We start from the raw sequence: 16,208 nt of genomic DNA, 5'->3' as shown, positions 1-16,208 counted from the left end.
GCCTTTATACTTGACCCACAATCCTCCTGTCACTGCTGTAGTATTCCATCCGCTAGCGCATGACGAACATCCTCATGTCTCCACATATTCCAATCTAATGATACTTTATCACCCGCCCCGGTTTTGCCAGGAGAAGGTCAAAATAATGGACCACGAGCATCTTATCAGCATTCATTTGGATTGAGGTTATTGTATTATTTTTAGCAGGGAAATGCATAATCAGGATCCGTAATGCACAGATACTTTGGCGTCAACAATATTGGGACACGTAGGAGGTGCAGAACTTGACTGAGGAGCAGTTTACAGGCCTTGGTTACAGGTGGATGTATGGAAAATGTTAGTTTCACAGCTGGTCCTTGCGAGACACCACCTTCGCATGCCAACAAACGCACTCAAATGGTGAACACCGCCATCTCGTGGCCAAAATCAAAACTACAATGATCAATATTTGCAATGGGATTTGGAAATAATAATACTTTAGCGTCAACAATATTGGGACATAGAGGAGGTGCAGAACTTGACTGATGTTAGTTTCACAGCTTGATCTTGTCGCTCTCCTGTGAGACAAATGCAGTACTTCAAGTCAATCTCGTGGAATAATTCTTCCAGCTCCATTCTCTTTGGCTTCTGGTCTCTCAATCGATCAGTTGCTTATCGTAAATTAAAGTAATAATACATAAATGAATGACGTGTGTGGCCAAAATAAAAACTAAAATGATCAATATTTCCTATGGGATTTGAAAAAAAATAAAGACTTGTTGATTTTGGTTGAACACAAAGTGAGAACAAAAAAAAAGAAAAGTGCCTACCATAGCTAGTGGAGAACGTTAGTGGTCCATTGAGTCTTAAGTGTGGTGGACTGGCCCGTGGAAGTAAGTCAAAATGTGAATGTCATGTGATTTTTGGCCTCACGGTCCTGGTCTTGGGCCGGAGGGAGTGCAAAAGCTTACAGCACCTGGTATTCCCAGGCGGTCTCCCATCCAAGTACTAACCAGGCCCGACCCTGCTTAGCTTCCGAGATCGGACGAGATCGGGCGTGTTCAGGGTGGTATGGCCGTAAGCAATTGCTGATGTCAAAGCGAGCGCCTTTATACTTGACCCACAATCCTCCTGTCACTGCTGTAGTATTCCATCCACTAGCGCATGACGAACATCCTCATGTCTCCACATATTCCAATCTAATGATACTTTATCACCCGCCCCGGTTTTGCCAGGAGAAGGTCAAAATAATGGACCACGAGCGTCTTATCAGCATTCATTTGGATTGAGGTTATTGTATTATTTTTAGCAGGGAAATGCATAATCAGGATCCGTAATGCACAGATACTTTGGCGTCAACAATATTGGGACATGTAGGAGGTGCAGAACTTGACTGAGGAGCAGTTTACAGGCCTTGGTTACAGGTGGATGTATGGAAAATGTTAGTTTCACAGCTGGTCCTTGCGAGACGCCACCTTCGCATGCCAACAAACGCACTCAAATGGTGAACATCGCCATCTCGTGGCCAAAATCAAAACTACAATGATCAATATTTGCAATGGGATTTGGAAATAATAATACTTTAGCGTCAACAATATTGGGACATAGAGGAGGTGCAGAACTTGACTGATGTTAGTTTCACAGCTTGATCTTGTCGCTCTCCTGTGAGACAAATGCAGTACTTCAAGTCAATCTCGTGGAATAATTCTTCCAGCTCCATTCTCTTTGGCTTCTGGTCTCTCAATCGATCAGTTGCTTATCGTAAATTAAAGTAATAATACATAAATGAATGACGTGTGTGGCCAAAATAAGAACTAAAATGATCAATATTTCCTATGGGATTTGAAAAAAAATAAAGACTTGTTGATTTTGGTTGAACACAAAGTGAGAACAAAAAAAAAGAAAAGTGCCTACCATAGCTAGTGGAGAACGTTAGTGGTCCATTGAGTCTTAAGTGTGGTGGACTGGCCCGTGGAAGTAAGTCAAAATGTGAATGTCATGTGATTTTTGGCCTCACGGTCCTGGACTTGGGCCGGAGGGAGTGCAAAAGCTTACAGCACCTGGTATTCCCAGGCGGTCTCCCATCCAAGTACTAACCAGGCCCGACCCTGCTTAGCTTCCGAGATCGGACAAGATCGGGCGTGTTCAGGGTGGTATGGCCGTAAGCAATTGCTGATGTCAAAGCGAGCGCCTTTATACTTGACCCACAATCCTCCTGTCACTGCTGTAGTATTCCATCCACTAGCGCATGACGAACATCCTCATGTCTCCACATATTCCAATCTAATGATACTTTATCACCCGCCCCGGTTTTGCCAGGAGAAGGTCAAAATAATGGACCACGAGCGTCTTATCAGCATTCATTTGGATTGAGGTTATTGTATTATTTTTAGCAGGGAAATGCATAATCAGGATCCGTAATGCACAGATACTTTGGCGTCAACAATATTGGGACATGTAGGAGGTGCAGAACTTGACTGAGGAGCAGTTTACAGGCCTTGGTTACAGGTGGATGTATGGAAAATGTTAGTTTCACAGCTGGTCCTTGCGAGATGCCACCTTCGCATGCCAACAAACGCACTCAAATGGTGAACACCGCCATCTCGTGGCCAAAATCAAAACTACAATGATCAATATTTGCAATGGGATTTGGAAATAATAAAGACTTGTTGATTTTGGTTGAAAACAAAGGGACTAAAAACAAGTGCTTGGCCATAACTAGAGAATGTTACTGATCCTTTGAGGCTTAAGTGTGGTGAACTTGTCATAGATCTATGTTTATTTCCCCGTGGTTCGTTCTTTTGCTTTTTGTTGCAGAGGAGGAATCACCAACTGCAGGCGATTAGGCAATCAAGGAGCGATGCTGAAAGGTCCGACGGTCCGTGCACGCACCGCCAGAAGATGGCTTCTCGACACATGGTAAAGGTTTGTACCAGATCGTTCCGTCGCTACCTTGATTTCTATACTAATTCTTGGACTCTCCTGGCGTTGCTTTTTGTTACAGTCTTCTTAGTCGCTGATTTTAGTTTTGTATTTTAGATCACCTGTAGTTTGGACTCCTCCTCTGTTCCCCTTCGCTTTTGTTTTCCTGGTGGACGTTTTGTGTTGTGGAGTTTCGCCGCATGGACTGTTTGGAGTAATTGGTGTTTGGAGAGACTCATTAAAGAACTGGAACTTTTAAGAAAACTTTGAATTCCGCACTTGGATCCTCAGTTCCTCGTACGCGACAGAACTGGCCCGTGGAAGTAAGTCAAAATGTGAATGTCATGTGATTTTTGGCCTCACGGTCCTGGTCTTGGGCCGGAGGGAGTGCAAAAGCTTACAGCACCTGGTATTCCCAGGCGGTCTCCCATCCAAGTACTAACCAGGCCCGACCCTGCTTAGCTTCCGAGATCGGACGAGATCGGGCGTGTTCAGGGTGGTATGGCCGTAAGCAATTGCTGATGTCAAAGCGAGCGCCTTTATACTTGACCCACAATCCTCCTGTCACTGCTGTAGTATTCCATCCACTAGCGCATGACGAACATCCTCATGTCTCCACATATTCCAATCTAATGATACTTTATCACCTGCCCCGGTTTTGCCAGGAGAAGGTCAAAATAATGGACCACGAGCGTCTTATCAGCATTCATTTGGATTGAGGTTATTGTATTATTTTTAGCAGGGTAATGCATAATCAGGATCCGTAATGCACAGATACATTGGCGTCAACAATATTGGGACATGTAGGAGGTGCAGAACTTGACTGAGGAGCAGTTTACAGGCCTTGGTTACAGGTGGATGTATGGAAAATGTTAGTTTCACAGCTGGTCCTTGCGAGACGCCACCTTCGCATGCCAACAAACACACTCAAATGGTGAACACCGCCATCTCGTGGCCAAAATCAAAACTACAATGATCAATATTTGCAATGGGATTTGGAAATAATAATACTTTAGCGTCAACAATATTGGGACATAGAGGAGGTGCAGAACTTGACTGATGTTAGTTTCACAGCTTGATCTTGTCGCTCTCCTGTGAGACAAATGCAGTACTTCAAGTCAATCTCGTGGAATAATTCTTCCAGCTCCATTCTCTTTGGCTTCTGGTCTCTCAATCGATCAGTTGCTTATCGTAAATTAAAGTAATAATACATAAATGAATGACGTGTGTGGCCAAAATAAAAACTAAAATGATCAATATTTCCTATGGGATTTGAAAAAAAATAAAGACTTGTTGATTTTGGTTGAACACAAAGTGAGAACAAAAAAAAAGAAAAGTGCCTACCATAGCTAGTGGAGAACGTTAGTGGTCCATTGAGTCTTAAGTGTGGTGGACTGGCCCGTGGAAGTAAGTCAAAATGTGAATGTCATGTGATTTTTGGCCTCACGGTCCTGGTCTTGGGCCGGAGGGAGTGCAAAAGCTTACAGCACCTGGTATTCCCAGGCGGTCTCCCATCCAAGTACTAACCAGGCCCGACCCTGCTTAGCTTCCGAGATCGGACGAGATCGGGCGTGTTCAGGGTGGTATGGCCGTAAGCAATTGCTGATGTCAAAGCGAGCGCCTTTATACTTGACCCACAATCCTCCTGTCACTGCTGTAGTATTCCATCCACTAGCGCATGACGAACATCCTCATGTCTCCACATATTCCAATCTAATGATACTTTATCACCCGCCCCGGTTTTGCCAGGAGAAGGTCAAAATAATGGACCACGAGCGTCTTATCAGCATTCATTTGGATTGAGGTTATTGTATTATTTTTAGCAGGGAAATGCATAATCAGGATCCGTAATGCACAGATACTTTGGCGTCAACAATATTGGGACATGTAGGAGGTGCAGAACTTGACTGAGGAGCAGTTTACAGGCCTTGGTTACAGGTGGATGTATGGAAAATGTTAGTTTCACAGCTGGTCCTTGCGAGACGCCACCTTCGCATGCCAACAAACGCACTCAAATGGTGAACATCGCCATCTCGTGGCCAAAATCAAAACTACAATGATCAATATTTGCAATGGGATTTGGAAATAATAAAGACTTGTTGATTTTGGTTGAAAACAAAGGGACTAAAAACAAGTGCTTGGCCATAACTAGAGAATGTTACTGATCCTTTGAGGCTTAAGTGTGGTGAACTTGTCATAGATCTATGTTTATTTCCCCGTGGTTCGTTCTTTTGCTTTTTGTTGCAGAGGAGGAATCACCAACTGCAGGCGATTAGGCAATCAAGGAGCGATGCTGAAAGGTCCGACGGTCCGTGCACGCACCGCCAGAAGATGGCTTCTCGACACATGGTAAAGGTTTGTACCAGATCGTTCCGTCGCTACCTTGATTTCTATACTAATTCTTGGACTCTCCTGGCGTTGCTTTTTGTTACAGTCTTCTTAGTCGCTGATTTTAGTTTTGTATTTTAGATCACCTGTAGTTTGGACTCCTACTCTGTTCCCCTTCGCTTTTGTTTTCCTGGTGGACGTTTTGTGTTGTGGAGTTTCGCCGCATGGACTGTTTGGAGTAATTGGTGTTTGGAGAGACTCATTAAAGAACTGGAACTTTTAAGAAAACTTTGAATTCCGCACTTGGATCCTCAGTTCCTCGTACGCGACAGAACTGGCCCGTGGAAGTAAGTCAAAATGTGAATGTCATGTGATTTTTGGCCTCACGGTCCTGGTCTTGGGCCAGAGGGAGTGCAAAAGCTTACAGCACCTGGTATTCCCAGGCGGTCTCCCATCCAAGTACTAACCAGGCCCGACCCTGCTTAGCTTCCGAGATCGGACGAGATCGGGCGTGTTCAGGGTGGTATGGCCGTAAGCAATTGCTGATGTCAAAGCGAGCGCCTTTATACTTGACCCACAATCCTCCTGTCACTGCTGTAGTATTCCATCCACTAGCGCATGACGAACATCCTCATGTCTCCACATATTCCAATCTAATGATACTTTATCACCCGCCCCGGTTTTGCCAGGAGAAGGTCAAAATAATGGACCACGAGCGTCTTATCAGCATTCACTTGGATTGAGGTTTGACTCATGAAGAGATTTTTTGGACATCATAGCCACAAATTGTATTATTTTTAGCAGGGAAAGACATCATCAGGATCCGTAATGCACAGATACTTTAGCGTCAACAATATTGTGACATAGAGGAGGTGCAGAACTTGACTGATGTTAGTTTCACAGCTTGATCTTGTCGCTCTCCTGTGAGACAAATGCAGTACTTCAAGTCAATCTCGTGGAATAATTCTTCCAGCTCCATTCTCTTTGGCTTCTGGTCTCTCAATCGATCAGTTGCTTATCGTAAATTAAAGTAATAATACATAAATGAATGACGTGTGTGGCCAAAATAAGAACTAAAATGATCAATATTTCCTATGGGATTTGAAAAAAAATAAAGACTTGTTGATTTTGGTTGAACACAAAGTGAGAACAAAAAAAAAGAAAAGTGCTTACCATAGCTAGTGGAGAACGTTAGTGGTCCATTGAGTCTTAAGTGTGGTGGACTGGCCCGTGGAAGTAAGTCAAAATGTGAATGTCATGTGATTTTTGGCCTCACGGTCCTGGACTTGGGCCGGAGGGAGTGCAAAAGCTTACAGCACCTGGTATTCCCAGGCGGTCTCCCATCCAAGTACTAACCAGGCCCGACCCTGCTTAGCTTCCGAGATCGGACGAGATCGGGCGTGTTCAGGGTGGTATGGCCGTAAGCAATTGCTGGTGTCAAAGCGAGCGCCTTTATACTTGACCCACAATCCTCCTGTCACTGCTGTAGTATTCCATCCGCTAGCGCATGACGAACATCCTCATGTCTCCACATATTCCAATCTAATGATACTTTATCACCCGCCCCGGTTTTGCCAGGAGAAGGTCAAAATAATGGACCACGAGCATCTTATCAGCATTCATTTGGATTGAGGTTATTGTATTATTTTTAGCAGGGAAATGCATAATCAGGATCCGTAATGCACAGATACTTTGGCGTCAACAATATTGGGACACGTAGGAGGTGCAGAACTTGACTGAGGAGCAGTTTACAGGCCTTGGTTACAGGTGGATGTATGGAAAATGTTAGTTTCACAGCTGGTCCTTGCGAGACACCACCTTCGCATGCCAACAAACGCACTCAAATGGTGAACACCGCCATCTCGTGGCCAAAATCAAAACTACAATGATCAATATTTGCAATGGGATTTGGAAATAATAATACTTTAGCGTCAACAATATTGGGACATAGAGGAGGTGCAGAACTTGACTGATGTTAGTTTCACAGCTTGATCTTGTCGCTCTCCTGTGAGACAAATGCAGTACTTCAAGTCAATCTCGTGGAATAATTCTTCCAGCTCCATTCTCTTTGGCTTCTGGTCTCTCAATCGATCAGTTGCTTATCGTAAATTAAAGTAATAATACATAAATGAATGACGTGTGTGGCCAAAATAAAAACTAAAATGATCAATATTTCCTATGGGATTTGAAAAAAAATAAAGACTTGTTGATTTTGGTTGAACACAAAGTGAGAACAAAAAAAAAGAAAAGTGCCTACCATAGCTAGTGGAGAACGTTAGTGGTCCATTGAGTCTTAAGTGTGGTGGACTGGCCCGTGGAAGTAAGTCAAAATGTGAATGTCATGTGATTTTTGGCCTCACGGTCCTGGTCTTGGGCCAGAGGGAGTGCAAAAGCTTACAGCACCTGGTATTCCCAGGCGGTCTCCCATCCAAGTACTAACCAGGCCCGACCCTGCTTAGCTTCCGAGATCGGACGAGATCGGGCGTGTTCAGGGTGGTATGGCCGTAAGCAATTGCTGATGTCAAAGCGAGCGCCTTTATACTTGACCCACAATCCTCCTGTCACTGCTGTAGTATTCCATCCACTAGCGCATGACGAACATCCTCATGTCTCCACATATTCCAATCTAATGATACTTTATCACCCGCCCCGGTTTTGCCAGGAGAAGGTCAAAATAATGGACCACGAGCGTCTTATCAGCATTCATTTGGATTGAGGTTATTGTATTATTTTTAGCAGGGAAATGCATAATCAGGATCCGTAATGCACAGATACTTTGGCGTCAACAATATTGGGACATGTAGGAGGTGCAGAACTTGACTGAGGAGCAGTTTACAGGCCTTGGTTACAGGTGGATGTATGGAAAATGTTAGTTTCACAGCTGGTCCTTGCGAGACGCCACCTTCGCATGCCAACAAACGCACTCAAATGGTGAACACCGCCATCTCGTGGCCAAAATCAAAACTACAATGATCAATATTTGCAATGGGATTTGGAAATAATAATACTTTAGCGTCAACAATATTGGGACATAGAGGAGGTGCAGAACTTGACTGATGTTAGTTTCACAGCTTGATCTTGTCGCTCTCCTGTGAGACAAATGCAGTACTTCAAGTCAATCTCGTGGAATAATTCTTCCAGCTCCATTCTCTTTGGCTTCTGGTCTCTCAATCGATCAGTTGCTTATCGTAAATTAAAGTAATAATACATAAATGAATGACGTGTGTGGCCAAAATAAGAACTAAAATGATCAATATTTCCTATGGGATTTGAAAAAAAATAAAGACTTGTTGATTTTGGTTGAACACAAAGTGAGAACAAAAAAAAAGAAAAGTGCCTACCATAGCTAGTGGAGAACGTTAGTGGTCCATTGAGTCTTAAGTGTGGTGGACTGGCCCGTGGAAGTAAGTCAAAATGTGAATGTCATGTGATTTTTGGCCTCACGGTCCTGGTCTTGGGCCGGAGGGAGTGCAAAAGCTTACAGCACCTGGTATTCCCAGGCGGTCTCCCATCCAAGTACTAACCAGGCCCGACCCTGCTTAGCTTCCGAGATCGGACGAGATCGGGCGTGTTCAGGGTGGTATGGCCGTAAGCAATTGCTGATGTCAAAGCGAGCGCCTTTATACTTGACCCACAATCCTCCTGTCACTGCTGTAGTATTCCATCCACTAGCGCATGACGAACATCCTCATGTCTCCACATATTCCAATCTAATGATACTTTATCACCCGCCCCGGTTTTGCCAGGAGAAGGTCAAAATAATGGACCACGAGCGTCTTATCAGCATTCATTTGGATTGAGGTTATTGTATTATTTTTAGCAGGGAAATGCATAATCAGGATCCGTAATGCACAGATACTTTGGCGTCAACAATATTGGGACATGTAGGAGGTGCAGAACTTGACTGAGGAGCAGTTTACAGGCCTTGGTTACAGGTGGATGTATGGAAAATGTTAGTTTCACAGCTGGTCCTTGCGAGACGCCACCTTCGCATGCCAACAAACGCACTCAAATGGTGAACATCGCCATCTCGTGGCCAAAATCAAAACTACAATGATCAATATTTGCAATGGGATTTGGAAATAATAAAGACTTGTTGATTTTGGTTGAAAACAAAGGGACTAAAAACAAGTGCTTGGCCATAACTAGAGAATGTTACTGATCCTTTGAGGCTTAAGTGTGGTGAACTTGTCATAGATCTATGTTTATTTCCCCGTGGTTCGTTCTTTTGCTTTTTGTTGCAGAGGAGGAATCACCAACTGCAGGCGATTAGGCAATCAAGGAGCGATGCTGAAAGGTCCGACGGTCCGTGCACGCACCGCCAGAAGATGGCTTCTCGACACATGGTAAAGGTTTGTACCAGATCGTTCCGTCGCTACCTTGATTTCTATACTAATTCTTGGACTCTCCTGGCGTTGCTTTTTGTTACAGTCTTCTTAGTCGCTGATTTTAGTTTTGTATTTTAGATCACCTGTAGTTTGGACTCCTACTCTGTTCCCCTTCGCTTTTGTTTTCCTGGTGGACGTTTTGTGTTGTGGAGTTTCGCCGCATGGACTGTTTGGAGTAATTGGTGTTTGGAGAGACTCATTAAAGAACTGGAACTTTTAAGAAAACTTTGAATTCCGCACTTGGATCCTCAGTTCCTCGTACGCGACAGAACTGGCCCGTGGAAGTAAGTCAAAATGTGAATGTCATGTGATTTTTGGCCTCACGGTCCTGGTCTTGGGCCGGAGGGAGTGCAAAAGCTTACAGCACCTGGTATTCCCAGGCGGTCTCCCATCCAAGTACTAACCAGGCCCGACCCTGCTTAGCTTCCGAGATCGGACGAGATCGGGCGTGTTCAGGGTGGTATGGCCGTAAGCAATTGCTGATGTCAAAGCGAGCGCCTTTATACTTGACCCACAATCCTCCTGTCACTGCTGTAGTATTCCATCCACTAGCGCATGACGAACATCCTCATGTCTCCACATATTCCAATCTAATGATACTTTATCACCCGCCCCGGTTTTGCCAGGAGAAGGTCAAAATAATGGACCACGAGCGTCTTATCAGCATTCACTTGGATTGAGGTTTGACTCATGAAGAGATTTTTTGGACATCATAGCCACAAATTGTATTATTTTTAGCAGGGAAAGACATCATCAGGATCCGTAATGCACAGATACTTTAGCGTCAACAATATTGTGACATAGAGGAGGTGCAGAACTTGACTGATGTTAGTTTCACAGCTTGATCTTGTCGCTCTCCTGTGAGACAAATGCAGTACTTCAAGTCAATCTCGTGGAATAATTCTTCCAGCTCCATTCTCTTTGGCTTCTGGTCTCTCAATCGATCAGTTGCTTATCGTAAATTAAAGTAATAATACATAAATGAATGACGTGTGTGGCCAAAATAAGAACTAAAATGATCAATATTTCCTATGGGATTTGAAAAAAAATAAAGACTTGTTGATTTTGGTTGAACACAAAGTGAGAACAAAAAAAAAGAAAAGTGCTTACCATAGCTAGTGGAGAACGTTAGTGGTCCATTGAGTCTTAAGTGTGGTGGACTGGCCCGTGGAAGTAAGTCAAAATGTGAATGTCATGTGATTTTTGGCCTCACGGTCCTGGACTTGGGCCGGAGGGAGTGCAAAAGCTTACAGCACCTGGTATTCCCAGGCGGTCTCCCATCCAAGTACTAACCAGGCCCGACCCTGCTTAGCTTCCGAGATCGGACGAGATCGGGCGTGTTCAGGGTGGTATGGCCGTAAGCAATTGCTGATGTCAAAGCGAGCGCCTTTATACTTGACCCACAATCCTCCTGTCACTGCTGTAGTATTCCATCCGCTAGCGCATGACGAACATCCTCATGTCTCCACATATTCCAATCTAATGATACTTTATCACCCGCCCCGGTTTTGCCAGGAGAAGGTCAAAATAATGGACCACGAGCATCTTATCAGCATTCATTTGGATTGAGGTTATTGTATTATTTTTAGCAGGGAAATGCATAATCAGGATCCGTAATGCACAGATACTTTGGCGTCAACAATATTGGGACACGTAGGAGGTGCAGAACTTGACTGAGGAGCAGTTTACAGGCCTTGGTTACAGGTGGATGTATGGAAAATGTTAGTTTCACAGCTGGTCCTTGCGAGACACCACCTTCGCATGCCAACAAACGCACTCAAATGGTGAACACCGCCATCTCGTGGCCAAAATCAAAACTACAATGATCAATATTTGCAATGGGATTTGGAAATAATAATACTTTAGCGTCAACAATATTGGGACATAGAGGAGGTGCAGAACTTGACTGATGTTAGTTTCACAGCTTGATCTTGTCGCTCTCCTGTGAGACAAATGCAGTACTTCAAGTCAATCTCGTGGAATAATTCTTCCAGCTCCATTCTCTTTGGCTTCTGGTCTCTCAATCGATCAGTTGCTTATCGTAAATTAAAGTAATAATACATAAATGAATGACGTGTGTGGCCAAAATAAAAACTAAAATGATCAATATTTCCTATGGGATTTGAAAAAAAATAAAGACTTGTTGATTTTGGTTGAACACAAAGTGAGAACAAAAAAAAAGAAAAGTGCCTACCATAGCTAGTGGAGAACGTTAGTGGTCCATTGAGTCTTAAGTGTGGTGGACTGGCCCGTGGAAGTAAGTCAAAATGTGAATGTCATGTGATTTTTGGCCTCACGGTCCTGGTCTTGGGCCGGAGGGAGTGCAAAAGCTTACAGCACCTGGTATTCCCAGGCGGTCTCCCATCCAAGTACTAACCAGGCCCGACCCTGCTTAGCTTCCGAGATCGGACGAGATCGGGCGTGTTCAGGGTGGTATGGCCGTAAGCAATTGCTGATGTCAAAGCGAGCGCCTTTATACTTGACCCACAATCCTCCTGTCACTGCTGTAGTATTCCATCCACTAGCGCATGACGAACATCCTCATGTCTCCACATATTCCAATCTAATGATACTTTATCACCCGCCCCGGTTTTGCCAGGAGAAGGTCAAAATAATGGACCACGAGCGTCTTATCAGCATTCATTTGGATTGAGGTTATTGTATTATTTTTAGCAGGGAAATGCATAATCAGGATCCGTAATGCACAGATACTTTGGCGTCAACAATATTGGGACATGTAGGAGGTGCAGAACTTGACTGAGGAGCAGTTTACAGGCCTTGGTTACAGGTGGATGTATGGAAAATGTTAGTTTCACAGCTGGTCCTTGCGAGACGCCACCTTCGCATGCCAACAAACGCACTCAAATGGTGAACATCGCCATCTCGTGGCCAAAATCAAAACTACAATGATCAATATTTGCAATGGGATTTGGAAATAATAATACTTTAGCGTCAACAATATTGGGACATAGAGGAGGTGCAGAACTTGACTGATGTTAGTTTCACAGCTTGATCTTGTCGCTCTCCTGTGAGACAAATGCAGTACTTCAAGTCAATCTCGTGGAATAATTCTTCCAGCTCCATTCTCTTTGGCTTCTGGTCTCTCAATCGATCAGTTGCTTATCGTAAATTAAAGTAATAATACATAAATGAATGACGTGTGTGGCCAAAATAAGAACTAAAATGATCAATATTTCCTATGGGATTTGAAAAAAAATAAAGACTTGTTGATTTTGGTTGAACACAAAGTGAGAACAAAAAAAAAGAAAAGTGCCTACCATAGCTAGTGGAGAACGTTAGTGGTCCATTGAGTCTTAAGTGTGGTGGACTGGCCCGTGGAAGTAAGTCAAAATGTGAATGTCATGTGATTTTTGGCCTCACGGTCCTGGACTTGGGCCGGAGGGAGTGCAAAAGCTTACAGCACCTGGTATTCCCAGGCGGTCTCCCATCCAAGTACTAACCAGGCCCGACCCTGCTTAGCTTCCGAGATCGGACGAGATCGGGCGTGTTCAGGGTGGTATGGCCGTAAGCAATTGCTGATGTCAAAGCGAGCGCCTTTATACTTGACCCACAATCCTCCTGTCACTGCTGTAGTATTCCATCCACTAGCGCATGACGAACATCCTCATGTCTCCACATATTCCAATCTAATGATACTTTATCACCCGCCCCGGTTTTGCCAGGAGAAGGTCAAAATAATGGACCACGAGCGTCTTATCAGCATTCATTTGGATTGAGGTTATTGTATTATTTTTAGCAGGGAAATGCATAATCAGGATCCGTAATGCACAGATACTTTGGCGTCAACAATATTGGGACATGTAGGAGGTGCAGAACTTGACTGAGGAGCAGTTTACAGGCCTTGGTTACAGGTGGATGTATGGAAAATGTTAGTTTCACAGCTGGTCCTTGCGAGACGCCACCTTCGCATGCCAACAAACGCACTCAAATGGTGAACACCGCCATCTCGTGGCCAAAATCAAAACTACAATGATCAATATTTGCAATGGGATTTGGAAATAATAAAGACTTGTTGATTTTGGTTGAAAACAAAGGGACTAAAAACAAGTGCTTGGCCATAACTAGAGAATGTTACTGATCCTTTGAGGCTTAAGTGTGGTGAACTTGTCATAGATCTATGTTTATTTCCCCGTGGTTCGTTCTTTTGCTTTTTGTTGCAGAGGAGGAATCACCAACTGCAGGCGATTAGGCAATCAAGGAGCGATGCTGAAAGGTCCGACGGTCCGTGCACGCACCGCCAGAAGATGGCTTCTCGACACATGGTAAAGGTTTGTACCAGATCGTTCCGTCGCTACCTTGATTTCTATACTAATTCTTGGACTCTCCTGGCGTTGCTTTTTGTTACAGTCTTCTTAGTCGCTGATTTTAGTTTTGTATTTTAGATCACCTGTAGTTTGGACTCCTCCTCTGTTCCCCTTCGCTTTTGTTTTCCTGGTGGACGTTTTGTGTTGTGGAGTTTCGCCGCATGGACTGTTTGGAGTAATTGGTGTTTGGAGAGACTCATTAAAGAACTGGAACTTTTAAGAAAACTTTGAATTCCGCACTTGGATCCTCAGTTCCTCGTACGCGACAGAACTGGCCCGTGGAAGTAAGTCAAAATGTGAATGTCATGTGATTTTTGGCCTCACGGTCCTGGTCTTGGGCCGGAGGGAGTGCAAAAGCTTACAGCACCTGGTATTCCCAGGCGGTCTCCCATCCAAGTACTAACCAGGCCCGACCCTGCTTAGCTTCCGAGATCGGACGAGATCGGGCGTGTTCAGGGTGGTATGGCCGTAAGCAATTGCTGATGTCAAAGCGAGCGCCTTTATACTTGACCCACAATCCTCCTGTCACTGCTGTAGTATTCCATCCACTAGCGCATGACGAACATCCTCATGTCTCCACATATTCCAATCTAATGATACTTTATCACCTGCCCCGGTTTTGCCAGGAGAAGGTCAAAATAATGGACCACGAGCGTCTTATCAGCATTCATTTGGATTGAGGTTATTGTATTATTTTTAGCAGGGTAATGCATAATCAGGATCCGTAATGCACAGATACATTGGCGTCAACAATATTGGGACATGTAGGAGGTGCAGAACTTGACTGAGGAGCAGTTTACAGGCCTTGGTTACAGGTGGATGTATGGAAAATGTTAGTTTCACAGCTGGTCCTTGCGAGACGCCACCTTCGCATGCCAACAAACACACTCAAATGGTGAACACCGCCATCTCGTGGCCAAAATCAAAACTACAATGATCAATATTTGCAATGGGATTTGGAAATAATAATACTTTAGCGTCAACAATATTGGGACATAGAGGAGGTGCAGAACTTGACTGATGTTAGTTTCACAGCTTGATCTTGTCGCTCTCCTGTGAGACAAATGCAGTACTTCAAGTCAATCTCGTGGAATAATTCTTCCAGCTCCATTCTCTTTGGCTTCTGGTCTCTCAATCGATCAGTTGCTTATCGTAAATTAAAGTAATAATACATAAATGAATGACGTGTGTGGCCAAAATAAAAACTAAAATGATCAATATTTCCTATGGGATTTGAAAAAAAATAAAGACTTGTTGATTTTGGTTGAACACAAAGTGAGAACAAAAAAAAAGAAAAGTGCCTACCATAGCTAGTGGAGAACGTTAGTGGTCCATTGAGTCTTAAGTGTGGTGGACTGGCCCGTGGAAGTAAGTCAAAATGTGAATGTCATGTGATTTTTGGCCTCACGGTCCTGGTCTTGGGCCGGAGGGAGTGCAAAAGCTTACAGCACCTGGTATTCCCAGGCGGTCTCCCATCCAAGTACTAACCAGGCCCGACCCTGCTTAGCTTCCGAGATCGGACGAGATCGGGCGTGTTCAGGGTGGTATGGCCGTAAGCAATTGCTGATGTCAAAGCGAGCGCCTTTATACTTGACCCACAATCCTCCTGTCACTGCTGTAGTATTCCATCCACTAGCGCATGACGAACATCCTCATGTCTCCACATATTCCAATCTAATGATACTTTATCACCCGCCCCGGTTTTGCCAGGAGAAGGTCAAAATAATGGACCACGAGCGTCTTATCAGCATTCATTTGGATTGAGGTTATTGTATTATTTTTAGCAGGGAAATGCATAATCAGGATCCGTAATGCACAGATACTTTGGCGTCAACAATATTGGGACATATAGGAGGTGCAGAACTTGACTGAGGAGCAGTTTACAGGCCTTGGTTACAGGTGGCTGTATGGAAAATGTTAGTTTCACAGCTGGTCCTTGCGAGACGCCACCTTCGCATGCCAACAAACGCACTCAAATGGTGAACATCGCCATCTCGTGGCCAAAATCAAAACTACAATGATCAATATTTGCAATGGGATTTGGAAATAATAAAGACTTGTTGATTTTGGTTGAAAACAAAGGGACTAAAAACAAGTGCTTGGCCATAACTAGAGAATGTTACTGATCCTTTGAGGCTTAAGTGTGGTGAACTTGTCATAGATCTATGTTTATTTCCCCGTGGTTCGTTCTTTTGCTTTTTGTTGCAGAGGAGGAATCACCAACTGCAGGCGATTAGGCAATCAAGGAGCGATGCTGAAAGGTCCG

General features: G+C 44.1%; 14 non-coding genes across 14 annotated transcripts; all 14 read right to left on the bottom strand.

The window, feature by feature from the left end:
* Positions 1-943: 943 nt before the first annotated feature.
* LOC148086870 (5S ribosomal RNA) lies at positions 944-1,062 on the bottom strand. Its single transcript, XR_015710592.1, has one exon. It is a non-coding gene; the product is annotated as a 5S ribosomal RNA (ribosomal RNA).
* A 965-nt stretch (positions 1,063-2,027) lies between these two features.
* Positions 2,028-2,146, bottom strand: LOC148086869 (5S ribosomal RNA). The gene has a single exon (XR_015710610.1). It is a non-coding gene; the product is annotated as a 5S ribosomal RNA (ribosomal RNA).
* A 1,149-nt stretch (positions 2,147-3,295) lies between these two features.
* Positions 3,296-3,414, bottom strand: LOC148086868 (5S ribosomal RNA). The gene has a single exon (XR_015710591.1). It is a non-coding gene; the product is annotated as a 5S ribosomal RNA (ribosomal RNA).
* Positions 3,415-4,379: 965 nt separating this feature from the next.
* LOC148086867 (5S ribosomal RNA) lies at positions 4,380-4,498 on the bottom strand. Its single transcript, XR_015710590.1, has one exon. It is a non-coding gene; the product is annotated as a 5S ribosomal RNA (ribosomal RNA).
* A 1,149-nt stretch (positions 4,499-5,647) lies between these two features.
* Positions 5,648-5,766, bottom strand: LOC148086866 (5S ribosomal RNA). The gene has a single exon (XR_015710589.1). It is a non-coding gene; the product is annotated as a 5S ribosomal RNA (ribosomal RNA).
* Positions 5,767-6,536: 770 nt separating this feature from the next.
* LOC148086865 (5S ribosomal RNA) lies at positions 6,537-6,655 on the bottom strand. The gene has a single exon (XR_015710587.1). It is a non-coding gene; the product is annotated as a 5S ribosomal RNA (ribosomal RNA).
* A 965-nt stretch (positions 6,656-7,620) lies between these two features.
* LOC148086864 (5S ribosomal RNA) lies at positions 7,621-7,739 on the bottom strand. The gene has a single exon (XR_015710586.1). It is a non-coding gene; the product is annotated as a 5S ribosomal RNA (ribosomal RNA).
* A 965-nt stretch (positions 7,740-8,704) lies between these two features.
* Positions 8,705-8,823, bottom strand: LOC148086863 (5S ribosomal RNA). The gene has a single exon (XR_015710585.1). It is a non-coding gene; the product is annotated as a 5S ribosomal RNA (ribosomal RNA).
* A 1,149-nt stretch (positions 8,824-9,972) lies between these two features.
* On the bottom strand, positions 9,973-10,091 carry LOC148086862 (5S ribosomal RNA). Its single transcript, XR_015710584.1, has one exon. It is a non-coding gene; the product is annotated as a 5S ribosomal RNA (ribosomal RNA).
* Positions 10,092-10,861: 770 nt separating this feature from the next.
* LOC148086861 (5S ribosomal RNA) lies at positions 10,862-10,980 on the bottom strand. The gene has a single exon (XR_015710583.1). It is a non-coding gene; the product is annotated as a 5S ribosomal RNA (ribosomal RNA).
* A 965-nt stretch (positions 10,981-11,945) lies between these two features.
* On the bottom strand, positions 11,946-12,064 carry LOC148086860 (5S ribosomal RNA). The gene has a single exon (XR_015710582.1). It is a non-coding gene; the product is annotated as a 5S ribosomal RNA (ribosomal RNA).
* Positions 12,065-13,029: 965 nt separating this feature from the next.
* On the bottom strand, positions 13,030-13,148 carry LOC148086859 (5S ribosomal RNA). The gene has a single exon (XR_015710581.1). It is a non-coding gene; the product is annotated as a 5S ribosomal RNA (ribosomal RNA).
* A 1,149-nt stretch (positions 13,149-14,297) lies between these two features.
* On the bottom strand, positions 14,298-14,416 carry LOC148086858 (5S ribosomal RNA). Its single transcript, XR_015710580.1, has one exon. It is a non-coding gene; the product is annotated as a 5S ribosomal RNA (ribosomal RNA).
* Positions 14,417-15,381: 965 nt separating this feature from the next.
* LOC148086857 (5S ribosomal RNA) lies at positions 15,382-15,500 on the bottom strand. Its single transcript, XR_015710579.1, has one exon. It is a non-coding gene; the product is annotated as a 5S ribosomal RNA (ribosomal RNA).
* Positions 15,501-16,208: the final 708 nt, after the last annotated feature.

Source organism: Callionymus lyra, chromosome 2 (genome assembly GCF_982586985.1).
Source record: "Callionymus lyra chromosome 2, fCalLyr1.hap1.1, whole genome shotgun sequence".
In the NCBI taxonomy this organism is placed as follows: Eukaryota; Metazoa; Chordata; class Actinopteri; order Syngnathiformes; family Callionymidae; genus Callionymus; species Callionymus lyra.
This window is presented reverse-complemented; position numbering and strand designations above follow the sequence as displayed.